At 46.0% G+C, this 11,799-nt stretch overlaps 1 protein-coding gene across 3 annotated transcripts in view; it reads left to right on the forward strand.

Annotated features, from left to right (window-relative positions):
- Positions 1–11,799, forward strand: part of PDIA5 (protein disulfide isomerase family A member 5) — a 155,643-nt gene that overhangs the window by 104,755 nt on the left and 39,089 nt on the right. The gene's annotated exons all lie outside the window — the stretch shown is intronic.

The raw sequence follows: 11,799 nt of genomic DNA on the forward strand, positions 1-11,799 counted from the left end.
GGGCTGAGGGAGCCGGCGTTTGTCCGCAGACAGCTTCCGGGTCATGTGGCCAGCATGACTAAGCCGCTTCTGGTGAACCAGAGCAGCACACAGAAACGCCGTTTACCTTCCCGCCGGAGCGGTTCCTATTTATCTACTTGCACTTTGACGTGCTTTCGAACTGCTAGGTTGGCAGAAGCTGGGACTGAGCAACGGGAGCTCACCCCATCACAGGGATTCGAACCGCCCACCTTCTGATCGGCAAGTCCTAGGCTCTGTGGTTTAACCCACAGCGCCACCTGGTTTTCACTATAGCATGCAATAATTTGGATTATGTCCAGTAGTATGTGAATGTGAGCTAATGTGTGAATTGCTGGGTTGCCAGTAGTACATATGAAAATAATAATAATCTAGGGGTCTTAGTGGACCACAAGCTTAACACGAGTCAACAGTGTAATGTATTAGCAAAAAAAGCTAATGTTTGACCGCTGCTTAAGTTTCAAGTAATCTGTAAAGAAACTGATCTGTAAAGAAACTGACCTCCCAGTCCACTGGTCCTGACCATCTAACACTGCTGCTTGTTTTAGGCAGCACATCCTTCCTGATGTTTATGTGTTGAAGTAGGCACATACTGGTGGTAAGATGTGTACAGGATAGGCTATTGATGTGCTTAGTTTTCCTGCAGGTTAGAACATGGTTACAGCCCCTCTCTCACCGAATTTTAAAGAACCTGGTCTTAAGGAGCACTCAGGTAATTTGTACAACTGCCAGGTGTGAGTTGCTAATTTATTTTGCTTGGAATGTATAGCTCAGGAATACTCAAACCTGTTAAAATTCCCTTTGGGGACCTAATCCCCATGGAAACCTCTCATTCTACCAAGGAGAGAGGCTGAAAAAAATCTTCAGTACATTCCCATTAACACACAACTATCAAGCTGCACAGATCTCTTTGTGCAGTCACGTGGTTAGCATCTTTTTTAAAAAAGTACAAACCCATATTTGGAGCTTACTCTTTGGCTTCAGTTTGTTAAACATGTAACTGTTCAGTCCTCTTAATTTTGTAGAAATGCATACAAATGTATGAGCTGTTAAGTATCAGGCTCCAAAAGGCTTACAGTGTTCAAAGGCTGCATTGCCTGCAGAGCTGCCCATTACTCTCCCCTAGCTAGTCCTTGAGCAATAAGAACCTGAAGTGCGTTTGCCTGAAACAAGCATGCACTCCTTTCTCTCTGGATTCATGCTGCTTCCAAAAACATTGCTGAATGATCCTCAGATGTAGGGAATACTTAACAAGAATATTGAACAATGGACATGGCCTAGTACTTGTGTGGGGAATATAATTGGAGGCCTTGTGCCCCACTCCCATACCCAGTTTAACTCTGTACATCCTTCCTCCCTGTTTGGTAAGACCAGGAGAAATGTTTATGGCACATTTTAAACCAGTCTTCTCATTACATTAACAGAAATATTTGTGGCATGCAGCCATCAAAGAACGTGGAAGCAAGCTAATGAATGCTAATGATTTCCAAGTAGCTTGTCAATAGAACAAATTTAATAATCAGTGTTTTGGGATTCTACATTCATAAGTCAGTGTGTTGCTAGGGTACAGAAGTCAGAGATACTGTCTTCTCCCATCTGCTTTGAGACTGATGGTGATCTGTATTTCCTGCCTGTGTCATTCTTCTAGCTTCAGGCCATAGCCTGGATGAGGCAGTGCCAAAAATTAGATGAGGAGTCTGTGAACACACTTTTTAATCCATAATCGCTCAATGTGAGAGAAGTATATGTGGCAAGTACATGTGACAACTAGCAATGTGACTAGCTATTCTACAATCAGAAAATGCTACATATAGAATAGTAAGAATTGATAGACAGATGAAGAAAAACAGTTTTCTTGTACATAAAGTTTAATGGTTTCAGTCCTAATTTCAACCATTAATCACTGTTGGCATACTTTGTACTTTAGTTCAATAGCCACAAATTTTAAAAAAGTAAATATTAAAATATATTTCTCAATATTATCCAGATAGATACAAATAGATACCCTGCATGCGAAAGCAGGCTTTGGTAGATTGAGCAGTGGAGACCAACAGTGGGTCCAACAGCCAAGAAGACAGTTTCTGCACATGCTGTAGAGAATGTGAGGAGCAGATGGGGCTCATCAATGTGGGAAGGTAGCCCTTCTAGGAGATGGAAAATTCTAATCCTAAACCTCCACCACCTTGCGGGATCTCTTTGGGAGGTGAAAAGGCAAACCCTACACATATCCAGATTCCAGAATGGAGTCCCTAAGGCAGTTGTACACCACCTTCTGGCAACTCCTGCAGCCATACTGGTGCCAAACATATTGCTCTGCTTTTCTTTGGATCACATCCGTGAATCAGCACAAGACCTCCATACACACTGCCCAGACTTGTGTCCCAGAGAGGACACTTTGGTGTTGGTAATGCAGGTTTTTTACTTCAACCCCGGAGGAGCACTCCATTCTGTCTTGAGACAGACGAATGCCAGCAGCAGCAGCAGAAGCTACAACAACAACTACACCACACACACACACACACACACAAAATTATATATCTTTTTAAGAGGAAGTAAACCTGTTGAAAGCATGCCCAATGTCCATATGAAAGCTATAGGCATCTCTTTATGCAGGTCTGCCTTGTAGCAGATCAGACTGTTGGTCTGTCTAGCTCAGTAATGTATATTGTTTCTCTGGCTCTGCAGAAGTCTTACCCACCACCTGCTAATTGAGCCTTTTAACAGGATTATACTTGGTACCTTCTGCGTATAAATAATGGGCTCTACAGCTTGAACTGTGGTCCCTTCGTCGTATTGCTGGTCCCTTCCTATAGGAATTATTGTCTGTATCTTATTTATATTTTATTGATCTTTCATTAGGTTAGGCCTCTTGTGGCTCACAGAATTAGTTTGTTTATTTATTTTTACTTTGTACTTAACTGATCCATGGCAAAATGCTTAGGTGGGCTTTTTTCCCCAAGTACATTCCTCTGGAAGCCTTCCAGGCTTCGACAGATGACAAGGGGAAGTCAGCCTCAAACTTAAGGAGCAGCCACTGAGAATGCTTGCTCCACAAAACTTGACAATGGAATGTGCCGCTGATTACTGCTATGCAACCATGGGTACCCCAGAACCTAGCCTTAGGCTTTATCTGCCCATGCAGGAGAAATTGAGGTGGAATGAACTGTACCACTTCAAAACCAGGTTGTGATTCCAATTTTGAATAATCGCCCATGTAACAAATTCCCTGATGATAGAACTACATGAAGCAGAAGAAGAGGAGGAGGAGTTTGGATTTGATATCCCGCTTTATCACTACCCAAAGGAGTCTCAAAGCGGCTAACATTCTCCTTTCCCTTTCTCCGCCACAACAAACACTCTGTGAAGTGAGTGGGGCTGAGAGACTTCAAAGAACTAGCCCAAGGTCACCCAGCAGCTGCATGTGGAAGAGTTGAGACACGAACCCGGTGTTAGAAAATCAAGCCTTTATCAGGAGAAACTGGTCACTCTCCAGGCACCCGGCTTGATCTCCTGGTGACCTCCCCGTCTGCATTCCCGAGCAGGATACAGGCTAGGTCGCGATCGGCGATCCTCCTCAAGCGTGAGAAGAACACACCACTCTTCCCTGCCCCCCAGGCAGGGGAAAGAGATAGACAGAAATGTATTTACATGCCTTTATTTCTGTCTTTGCAGCATTACAGAAAAACACGTCTGCTCTCTTCAAACTCCAACAGCAGAGAGACTCAAACCCCACCTCCTGTACTTCCTGTACAGCTCATGTTATACTCTGAGCTAAATCCGGTGCTCAACACTGTGAATAGACTGTCTCTCTGTTTCCCACGGAACAGTCCCAACATTCCCATTATGTTTTGCTTTCATGCTAGCAGCTGCTCGCGGCCGCATTGCTTCTATATCGTAACACCCGGTTCACCAGATTACGAGACTACCGCTCTTAACCACTACACCACACTTGCTCTTTTAAAGAGAGAGAGAGATTATGCACCTGCAGACTGAACAGGTAAAGTCCATCCTATCACATCATTCTCTTGCATATGTGGTCCAGTGATAAGTCAAAGAGCATTGCTACTTGTAAATCTGAGGGCTGGTACAGTGGTACCTCGCAAGATGAATGCCTCGCAAGACAAAAAACTCGCTAGACGAAAGGGTTTTTTGTTTTTTGAGCTGCTTCGCAAGACGATTTTCCCTATGGGCTTGCTTCGCAAGACGGAAACGTCTTGCAAGTTTGTTTCCTTTTTCTTAACACCGTTAATACAGTTGCGACTTGACTTCGAGGAGCAACTCATAGAACGCGGTGTGGTAGCCTTTTTTGAGGTTTTTAAAGACTTTGGTGATTTTTGAAGCTTTTCCAAAACTTTCCCGACACTGTGCTTCGCAAGACGAAAAAAATCGCAAGACGACAAAACTCGCGGAACGAATTAATTTCGTCTTGCGAGGCACCACTGTATAGACTTGCAGCAGAATGATGTGGTTAAACACTGAGGTTGCCCTGCAGGAAGAGCCAGTTCACTGCAGGTTTATAAATGCAAATAATAAATAAATATAACCACTGCAAACATTGCTAGCCAAAGGCCAAATGTGGCATTGTGTATATATACCTGTCCAAGAGACAGGTTGTCTTTGTTTGCAGTCAGCTCTGAACAAGGATTTAATTCTAATAATACTCTGGGAATCCTGATTCCCAGTTATGCTGTTATTTTATATATTCTCGGATATTCCAGGCAAGCTGGGAGGAAGAACTAGTTATGTTAGTGTGTTGCAACTGACATGAAGGTGTCCTTGCACTTGATTTTTGACCTTTCTCTTCCCCTCCTGGGACAGAATATGTCACTTCACTTTCTTGGTCTTTGGCTTTTACTGCAGTCATGTCAATATTCACTTAACACAAAAGGGCATCTCTTTCAATAATGCACATCAAAGGTGTTTTGCTATAAAAACTTGGACAATCCAAGCAAGCCTTATGCAACATATTATACAGCATCTGGGTTAAGGGCAGCTTGGAGAGTTCTGTTTTTAAAAAAGCAAGAGGAGCTTTATAGCAAGGAATCTATAACTGCATAGAGATGGATAAAGCAGTAGTTGGGTAGGATGTACACCACTTTGGGATTAGGTGTTTTTTATATGTGACTCTCTCATAGTTTGGGAGGATTTGGTGTTTAACATTTTCAAGAACAATCAAAGCAGAACATTGAACAGATATTTGATGCTTTCTGGAGTTAAGTTTACATGCAGTAGCAAGGGAATTGAAAGGTTTTAGCAGGCATGCATAGAATAGTGAATGATGAGGGGAGTGGATTTGCCTTAGGGCTCCTTGTTAATGAGAAAATATCAGTTCCATTCACCACGGCTGTGTGTATCTGCCTGTTCCACCCATGAGGATACACACCCATCATGATAAAATAAGAAAATTATAGGAAGAAATGAGACATTGAAAGATTATCTAGTCTGTCTCCCCACCCAACTGGGACCAATTATCCCTATTACCATCCCTGATGCAAGAAAAACACTTAAATTTCATAATGTAATAATTTCCAGCCAGAATAGTGTGTGTTTTCCATAGGGTGTAAATTTAATAATAAAGTGACTGATGTCAGTGGAGTTCCCAAATACAGATCTCGAGTCCAGCCCTGTGAATCTTTCTTTTTTAGTACAGAAGAGTTCAGTAGTTATGTTTGATTTTTTTTAACAGGGTATGACATATTCTGTTGACTAGGCTTTCCCCAAAATCATTAAAGGGATATCAGTTCTGTAAAAATGTTTGCTGACAATATGCCTAGCTGAGCTTTGAAGCAAAAGTTAGGTGCATGACAGAATACCAGCCATCTGGCAACCAAACATATTTCACTCCTACCTAACCTCTGACTTCAGAATTGTCAGAGCCTTCCTATAGCACCTGTTCTGTAGGGCAGTGTTTCCCAACCTTTTTTGGGCAAAGGCACACTTGTTTCATGAAAAAAATCTCGAGGCACACCACCATGCCAGATAGGGAAAGGTCACTTTTTACTTATGTTAAAAAAAAAAATAAATAGTAACAGTATAGAAGGTAATGGTAGATGACTGTTAGGGTCTCCCCCCAAATGCAGAATTCTATTAATATCTTCCTTAGCGAGCCGCGTTAACCCCTGTAATGCTTTCTATAAAGTAAGCATAGGGGACACTGGGGGATGTGGAACCAAGGGGGCAGTGGGCCAAAAGAGTTCGGGATCTACTGCTTTAAACAGAAATAAGAGCCAGTGGGTTCTTCCTTTTTTAAAGTATCGTTTCAGCGGGGACAGCAGTCCGGATTTCCAAAAAGCGGCGCTTTTTTGCGTCTGAGCAAAGAAGAGAGAGAGGGGGAAAAAGAGAGAGAGATTGATTTGTGGCTGCGCAAAGGGGGGAGGAGCCCAGGAGTAAAAGTAGGAAGGACGAAGGGAGGGGAAAGGAAAGTTAATAGAAGGAAAGGCGGGTGGGAGAGAAAGAGAAAGAAAGAGGGAAGGAAGGAAGGGGGGAAGAGAAGTGGAAAGGAGGGAGACCGAGGCGGGGGAGAAGCGTCTGGAGAGTTGCTCCGAAGTTTGGGGGGCCGCGGGGGTGGGCGCGCGTCCCAGGAGGCGGAGGCCAGCCCGGGCTGGGAGCCGCGCCGCGGCCCGGGGGCGGTAGGCAGACCGCGGCTCCTAGGATGTGGAAAGGGGACGGCGGCGCAGGGGGAGGAGACCCGCACGGCTAGGGCAGCGCGCAGGGGGAGGGGAGCGGGCCGGAGGCGGGCGAGGGGGGCCGCGATCCCGTGCGCCGCGAACATGGCCTCCTTCCCCACGGGCCCCGCCGAGCCCCCCGGCTGGGGAGGGCGGCGCACCCCCGCCGCCGGAGGAGAGCAGAGGCAGGAGGAGGAGGACGAAGGCGCTGCCGAGGAGGCGCGCCAACTTCTGCCAACTTCGGCGCCCGCCCCGTCGCCGCAGGCTCCTCCCGGCCGAGTCACGTGGCCAGCGTGACGAAGCTGCTCTGGTGAGCCAGCAGCAGCGCAGCACACGGAAACGGTCCCTATTTATCTACTTGCACATAAGGGTGCTTTCGAACTGCTAGGTTGGCAGAAGCTGGGACTGAACGACTGGAGCTTGCCCCGCCGCGGGGATTCGAACCGCCAACCATGCGATCGGCAACCCCTAGGTGCTGAGGTTTTACCCACAGCGCCACCCGCGTCCCTAGTGCTGCATGGTACAGCATAATTTATCATCTCCCCACTTCTGATATAAATGATATACAGAGGATGTAATTGTACTAAAGTTACATGAAGAGAACTTTTAAAATAAGGTTGTCTACAACTGCTTGTCCCCCCCCCCCCCCTGCACTGGATCAGGGGTAGGGAACCAAGCTTCTTCTGCCTAATTTTATGCTGATAGGGGAAGTCTGGAGAGAAAGTTGAAAAAGAAACAGGGGGGGGGCAGTCAAGACAGACAGAATGGTGGAAAGCAGGGAAGCCTCTCAAGTCCATCACATCTGACCTCTGGCAAGAGCAATCTGTTCCTCTCCAGGCAGAGAAAAGAGATGGCCTGGCATTTATAGCTAAATAAAAAAGATAAAAAATGTAACTTATTGATTAGTGTCAAAAGGATGTTAAAGATATCCTCCTGGGCCAGGTGAGGGGGACGTTGGCTTTGCCTCTTGGCGGTTTGAGAAGCATCCCTGACCTTTGCGGGTGTCCACACACTTCCACGTCGCGCTCCTGGGATCGTGTGGGGACTAAGAGACGGCCGGAGGGGGATCTGGCGAGCCCCTGGGCACGATCACCCTCGATTACGGGGAGCAGGGGGCTCTTCTGAGGGGAAAGCGGAGCGCAAGGGGGGGGAGCGCGCTCCCCGCCAGAACCGAAAGGAAGAGCCGGTTCGGGGCGGGGGGGAGCCAGAGCAGCGGCTGCCCCCCTCCCAGCTCCCACGGGACCTTCCGCCTGAGGGAAACCCTTTTCCCGCCCCCGGAGAGCCTCGCGCGCGGGGTCCAGAGGGGGGAGGGGGAGAGAGGCAGAGAGCAGAGGGCGCACCCCCCCAGCCACGCATGCGCGCCTCAGCCGCGCCTGCTGGGCGGTCCTTTCCCCTGGGCTCCGCCCCTCGCGACACAGGGCCGCCCGTCACAGCGTCGTCCCGCGGGGCTGGCGCCGGGCGCGGCCACGGATAGAGCGAGCGAGGAGCGAGAGCGCGCCCGCCCTCGGCTGGCTGACTGGCTGGGCCGGCGCGGCGAGGGGCAGAGGCGAGAGGCTGCGCGCGGATCTGCCAACTTCGGCGCCCGCCCCGTCGCCGCAGGCTCCTCCCGGCCGAGAGCCAGAGGACGGCGGCGGAGGAGGAGGAGGAGGATCGGGTTTGGCGACGGCTGCTGCGTCCTCTCCAAGCGCGGGGCTGGCCTCCGCCGCGCCCGATCCTCTCGCCTCTCGCCGCCCGACTCGCCCGCCTCCCTCCCATGGCACACCAGGCAAGGTCTCACGGCACACCAGTGTGCCGCGGAACACCGGTTGGGAAACACTGCTGTAGGGCAGGGATTTCTGTTTCAGAACCCTTCAAGTGATGGTGATGATTATGCTCCCAAATAATAATAATCTAAGCTGCAGCTGTTGAATTTTAAAAGTTTCCTCCACATAAAAAGTTATGCTTTGCTTTTACATTTTAAGGGCTGTGCTGTATAGCACGTGAATCATAGCAAAGCCAGTGTGCATTTCTTCATTGCAATGAAATGTGACGTTAAGCTATTACTTGAAAACTGTTTTCCAGTGTAAATTTTATGCCTACCATGGGAAACAATGGTAGCTATGTTCATTGTTATAACCTTTATGGGGAAGCCCAGTCTGCTTGTTCATTTAATCATGCAAGGAACTGAGGATTCTTGTATCCTCACCCACTTTTGCTTCCTGACTTCTACTCACAGTGATAATATGTAGTGAATGTTGTGATTGCGTAAATAATTGCTGTTTAAAAAAAAAAAGTATGTAGAAATGAAATATTTATTTTAATCTCTGGATAAATTGCATAATTTAGAAATACATTTAATTTGCATATTCTAAAAGCACATCCAGGATTCAAGCAGGCAAATTATTTGCAGGCATAGAGATCTGAATCTCAGCCCATGAGAGGAAGGGTAGGCAAAAGTCTGGAAAGCCTAGACATGGAGATGTGGAACAAAGGCATAGGGTTAAATATTAACAAGGTTGGGGGACCCAAAATTGTCTGTTGGATCAGAGTTAGCTAGCTTGTACAGTCAAAGAGACAATGTAGGATGGCCCTGTTTATAGAAAGGAATCAGTAGCATATATGACAAATTTTGTCCTAGTTGTTCAGTTTCCTGACTTGAGAATACGGAGAAAATTGGTAAGATCAGAACCAGCTGTTCTCCAGGTTTCTTTCACCGAGTGGACTGCACTGCGCCAGGTGGGAGATGAACTGTAGCTTTTAATGGCATGTATTTTCTCTGCTGAGATCGCCTATGATGACAGAGATAGAATTTTTTTAAATAAAATAAAAATAATTATGCTGATGGGGTATTTTCCCAGCTTGTAGTACTGTAAGCTTATTACCTGCCCTCAGGCTCTGGAACACTGGTAAGCTGTTTGCTTACAATATAAGCCCTGGAAACAGATGCTCAGTCCCCTGCTATTGCTGTCAGCCAAAGGCAGCCTTGGCCTTGTTGTATAAGGGAGACTTCCGATTCCATCAACGAGGCAGAAATATTAGTTTCTGACAAATAAATCATCCCCATCCCTTCTACTAATTGTAGAACACATTTCAGAGTCCACGGTTTTCTCTTTTCAGTGTGTTAGGCACTTGGGTTTATGTAGTTTTTTCCGCCACGTGCTTTCCTTTGTGGCAAGAATGCTTATATGTAATGTTGCCTAGAGGCTGCACCATAGAGAGTCGGCCAATCTCAGTTTTCTCTGTACTCCCTGGTAGTGTCTCTCTAGGGTTTTAGACGGGAGACTTTCACAAACCTACCTGGAGATGCTGGATATTGAACACAAGACCTTCAGATGTTCAACCCATTGAGCTACAGCCCTTCCTAAACCACCAATAACCTGCCAGTCCCTTCCCAAAGAGAGTACTGAATTCTTATTTTAACCATGAACTGTGAAATCCATTTACTATACTTATTACTGAGCCAGTCTTGAGCGTGCAGTCTTGCCACACATAGCCATAAATGCTCGCTTGCCACACATATCTACTACATAAGTCATTGGTGGGCTCAAAGAAACAGCTTTCGTAAAATAAAATTTTGCTCAGTGAGCTAGCAACTGGTGAATTGTAAGTTATAACAGCTTACTTTAGTTCCCATTTTCTTGGAACTGGTGGTCAAACAGGCGGAGAAATATGGTACAAATTGAAAACCTTTTAGGATTAAAACTCCTAAATGTACGCTGAGATATTTTATTCAGCTTGTTAACCCTCCTCAGGGTCTATAATTGAGGGCAGTTCCTGTGTTGGTGGTGGATGGGGGTGGGGTGGAAGAAACTAACTGATTCCTACTGCTTTATCTAATAAACTTCTGTATCATCAGTGTTAGTCCCACCCAAACATTCCTATGCATTAACTAGGCCTGTGGGCATCATCATCGTCAATAGATCTGTGCGGAGACCAGCACATCTGTTAAAACATGGAATGTGGTGGGAAAAGCTTACATGGGTGTAATTACATGTGTGTAAATGAGCCTTTTTAATGATCCATTTGCTCCCTGATGAGGTTAGTAGCCTTTATATATATGAGGGAATAGCACTTTTTCCATTTTACAGCTACTCAGTATTTTAAAGAGCCAGAGCAAACCCAATTTCAGATACGTATATAATGGGCGAAATGAAACTGTGTTACAGCGAAGTGAAGCTGAACTGAAGCATGAACAGATCCCAGAAGCACAACATAGGGTGTCCCCCACTGCAATTAAGAGAGAGGGGGGCGGCAGACCAAGGAAGCAGACATTGGAAGTGCTATTGATGTATCACTGATATGGTCCGAGAAGCACTTGGGATGATAATGTTGCTCTCTTTGCTCTCCCATCCGACACAGAACTTATTTTTATTTTTATCACTGAAGGCCCTTGCAATATGTGTGTCGGGTAAGGTATGTGTATAAGAATGAAATTTATAATTTATTAGAAGGCAGTAGAACGTGTGCTATCATTTTTCCCGTAGGCAAAGCCAGTTTTTGTGTAAGGTAATTCCACTGACAAGATGAAGGATCCATTCTGAGCCAGCAGACTGCAAGCAAGAGGCCAATTATACCTGTAACAGGGTAGCCATAGCCAACGACTTGTCACACTCCAGTGGACGGCACTACTAATGTACAGTTCCCAGGATTAAAAGTTGGCCGTCTAGTGTGCACCCAAGTGCATCTCAAAGCAATAAGCTTTAGCGATGTAGAGATGTATCTTAATCACAGTGCCTACTCTAGTATCAGTTACTGGTTTCTAAATCTTAAATCCGGAATGGTGTAGTGTTTAATAGAATGAGCTGTGGACCAGCAAATCCCTGCTTCAAATTTCACGGCAGTCTTGAACTCATTGAGTGCCCTCCAGCACACTTATGTTTCAGCCTTATCCCTACTTGCAATAACTAGATGATAATATTGGCCTGCCTTATTGGGGTGTTGGGAGAGATTGCTGAGGTAATGTTGGTAAAAAGTGCATTGTATGGCTGAGGAAAAATGCTCTATGAATTACCTGTCAATAATGTAAGCAAAATGAGTACTGCATTTTAATCATCTCTGCCTAAATTTGCAATATAACTTGCAATTTCTTGTAATAACTGCTTGTTGTTTTTTTAAGCATGTGTATTGTAACCCTTAC

Source organism: Podarcis muralis, chromosome 1 (genome assembly GCF_964188315.1).
Source record: "Podarcis muralis chromosome 1, rPodMur119.hap1.1, whole genome shotgun sequence".
In the NCBI taxonomy this organism is placed as follows: domain Eukaryota; kingdom Metazoa; phylum Chordata; class Lepidosauria; order Squamata; family Lacertidae; genus Podarcis; species Podarcis muralis.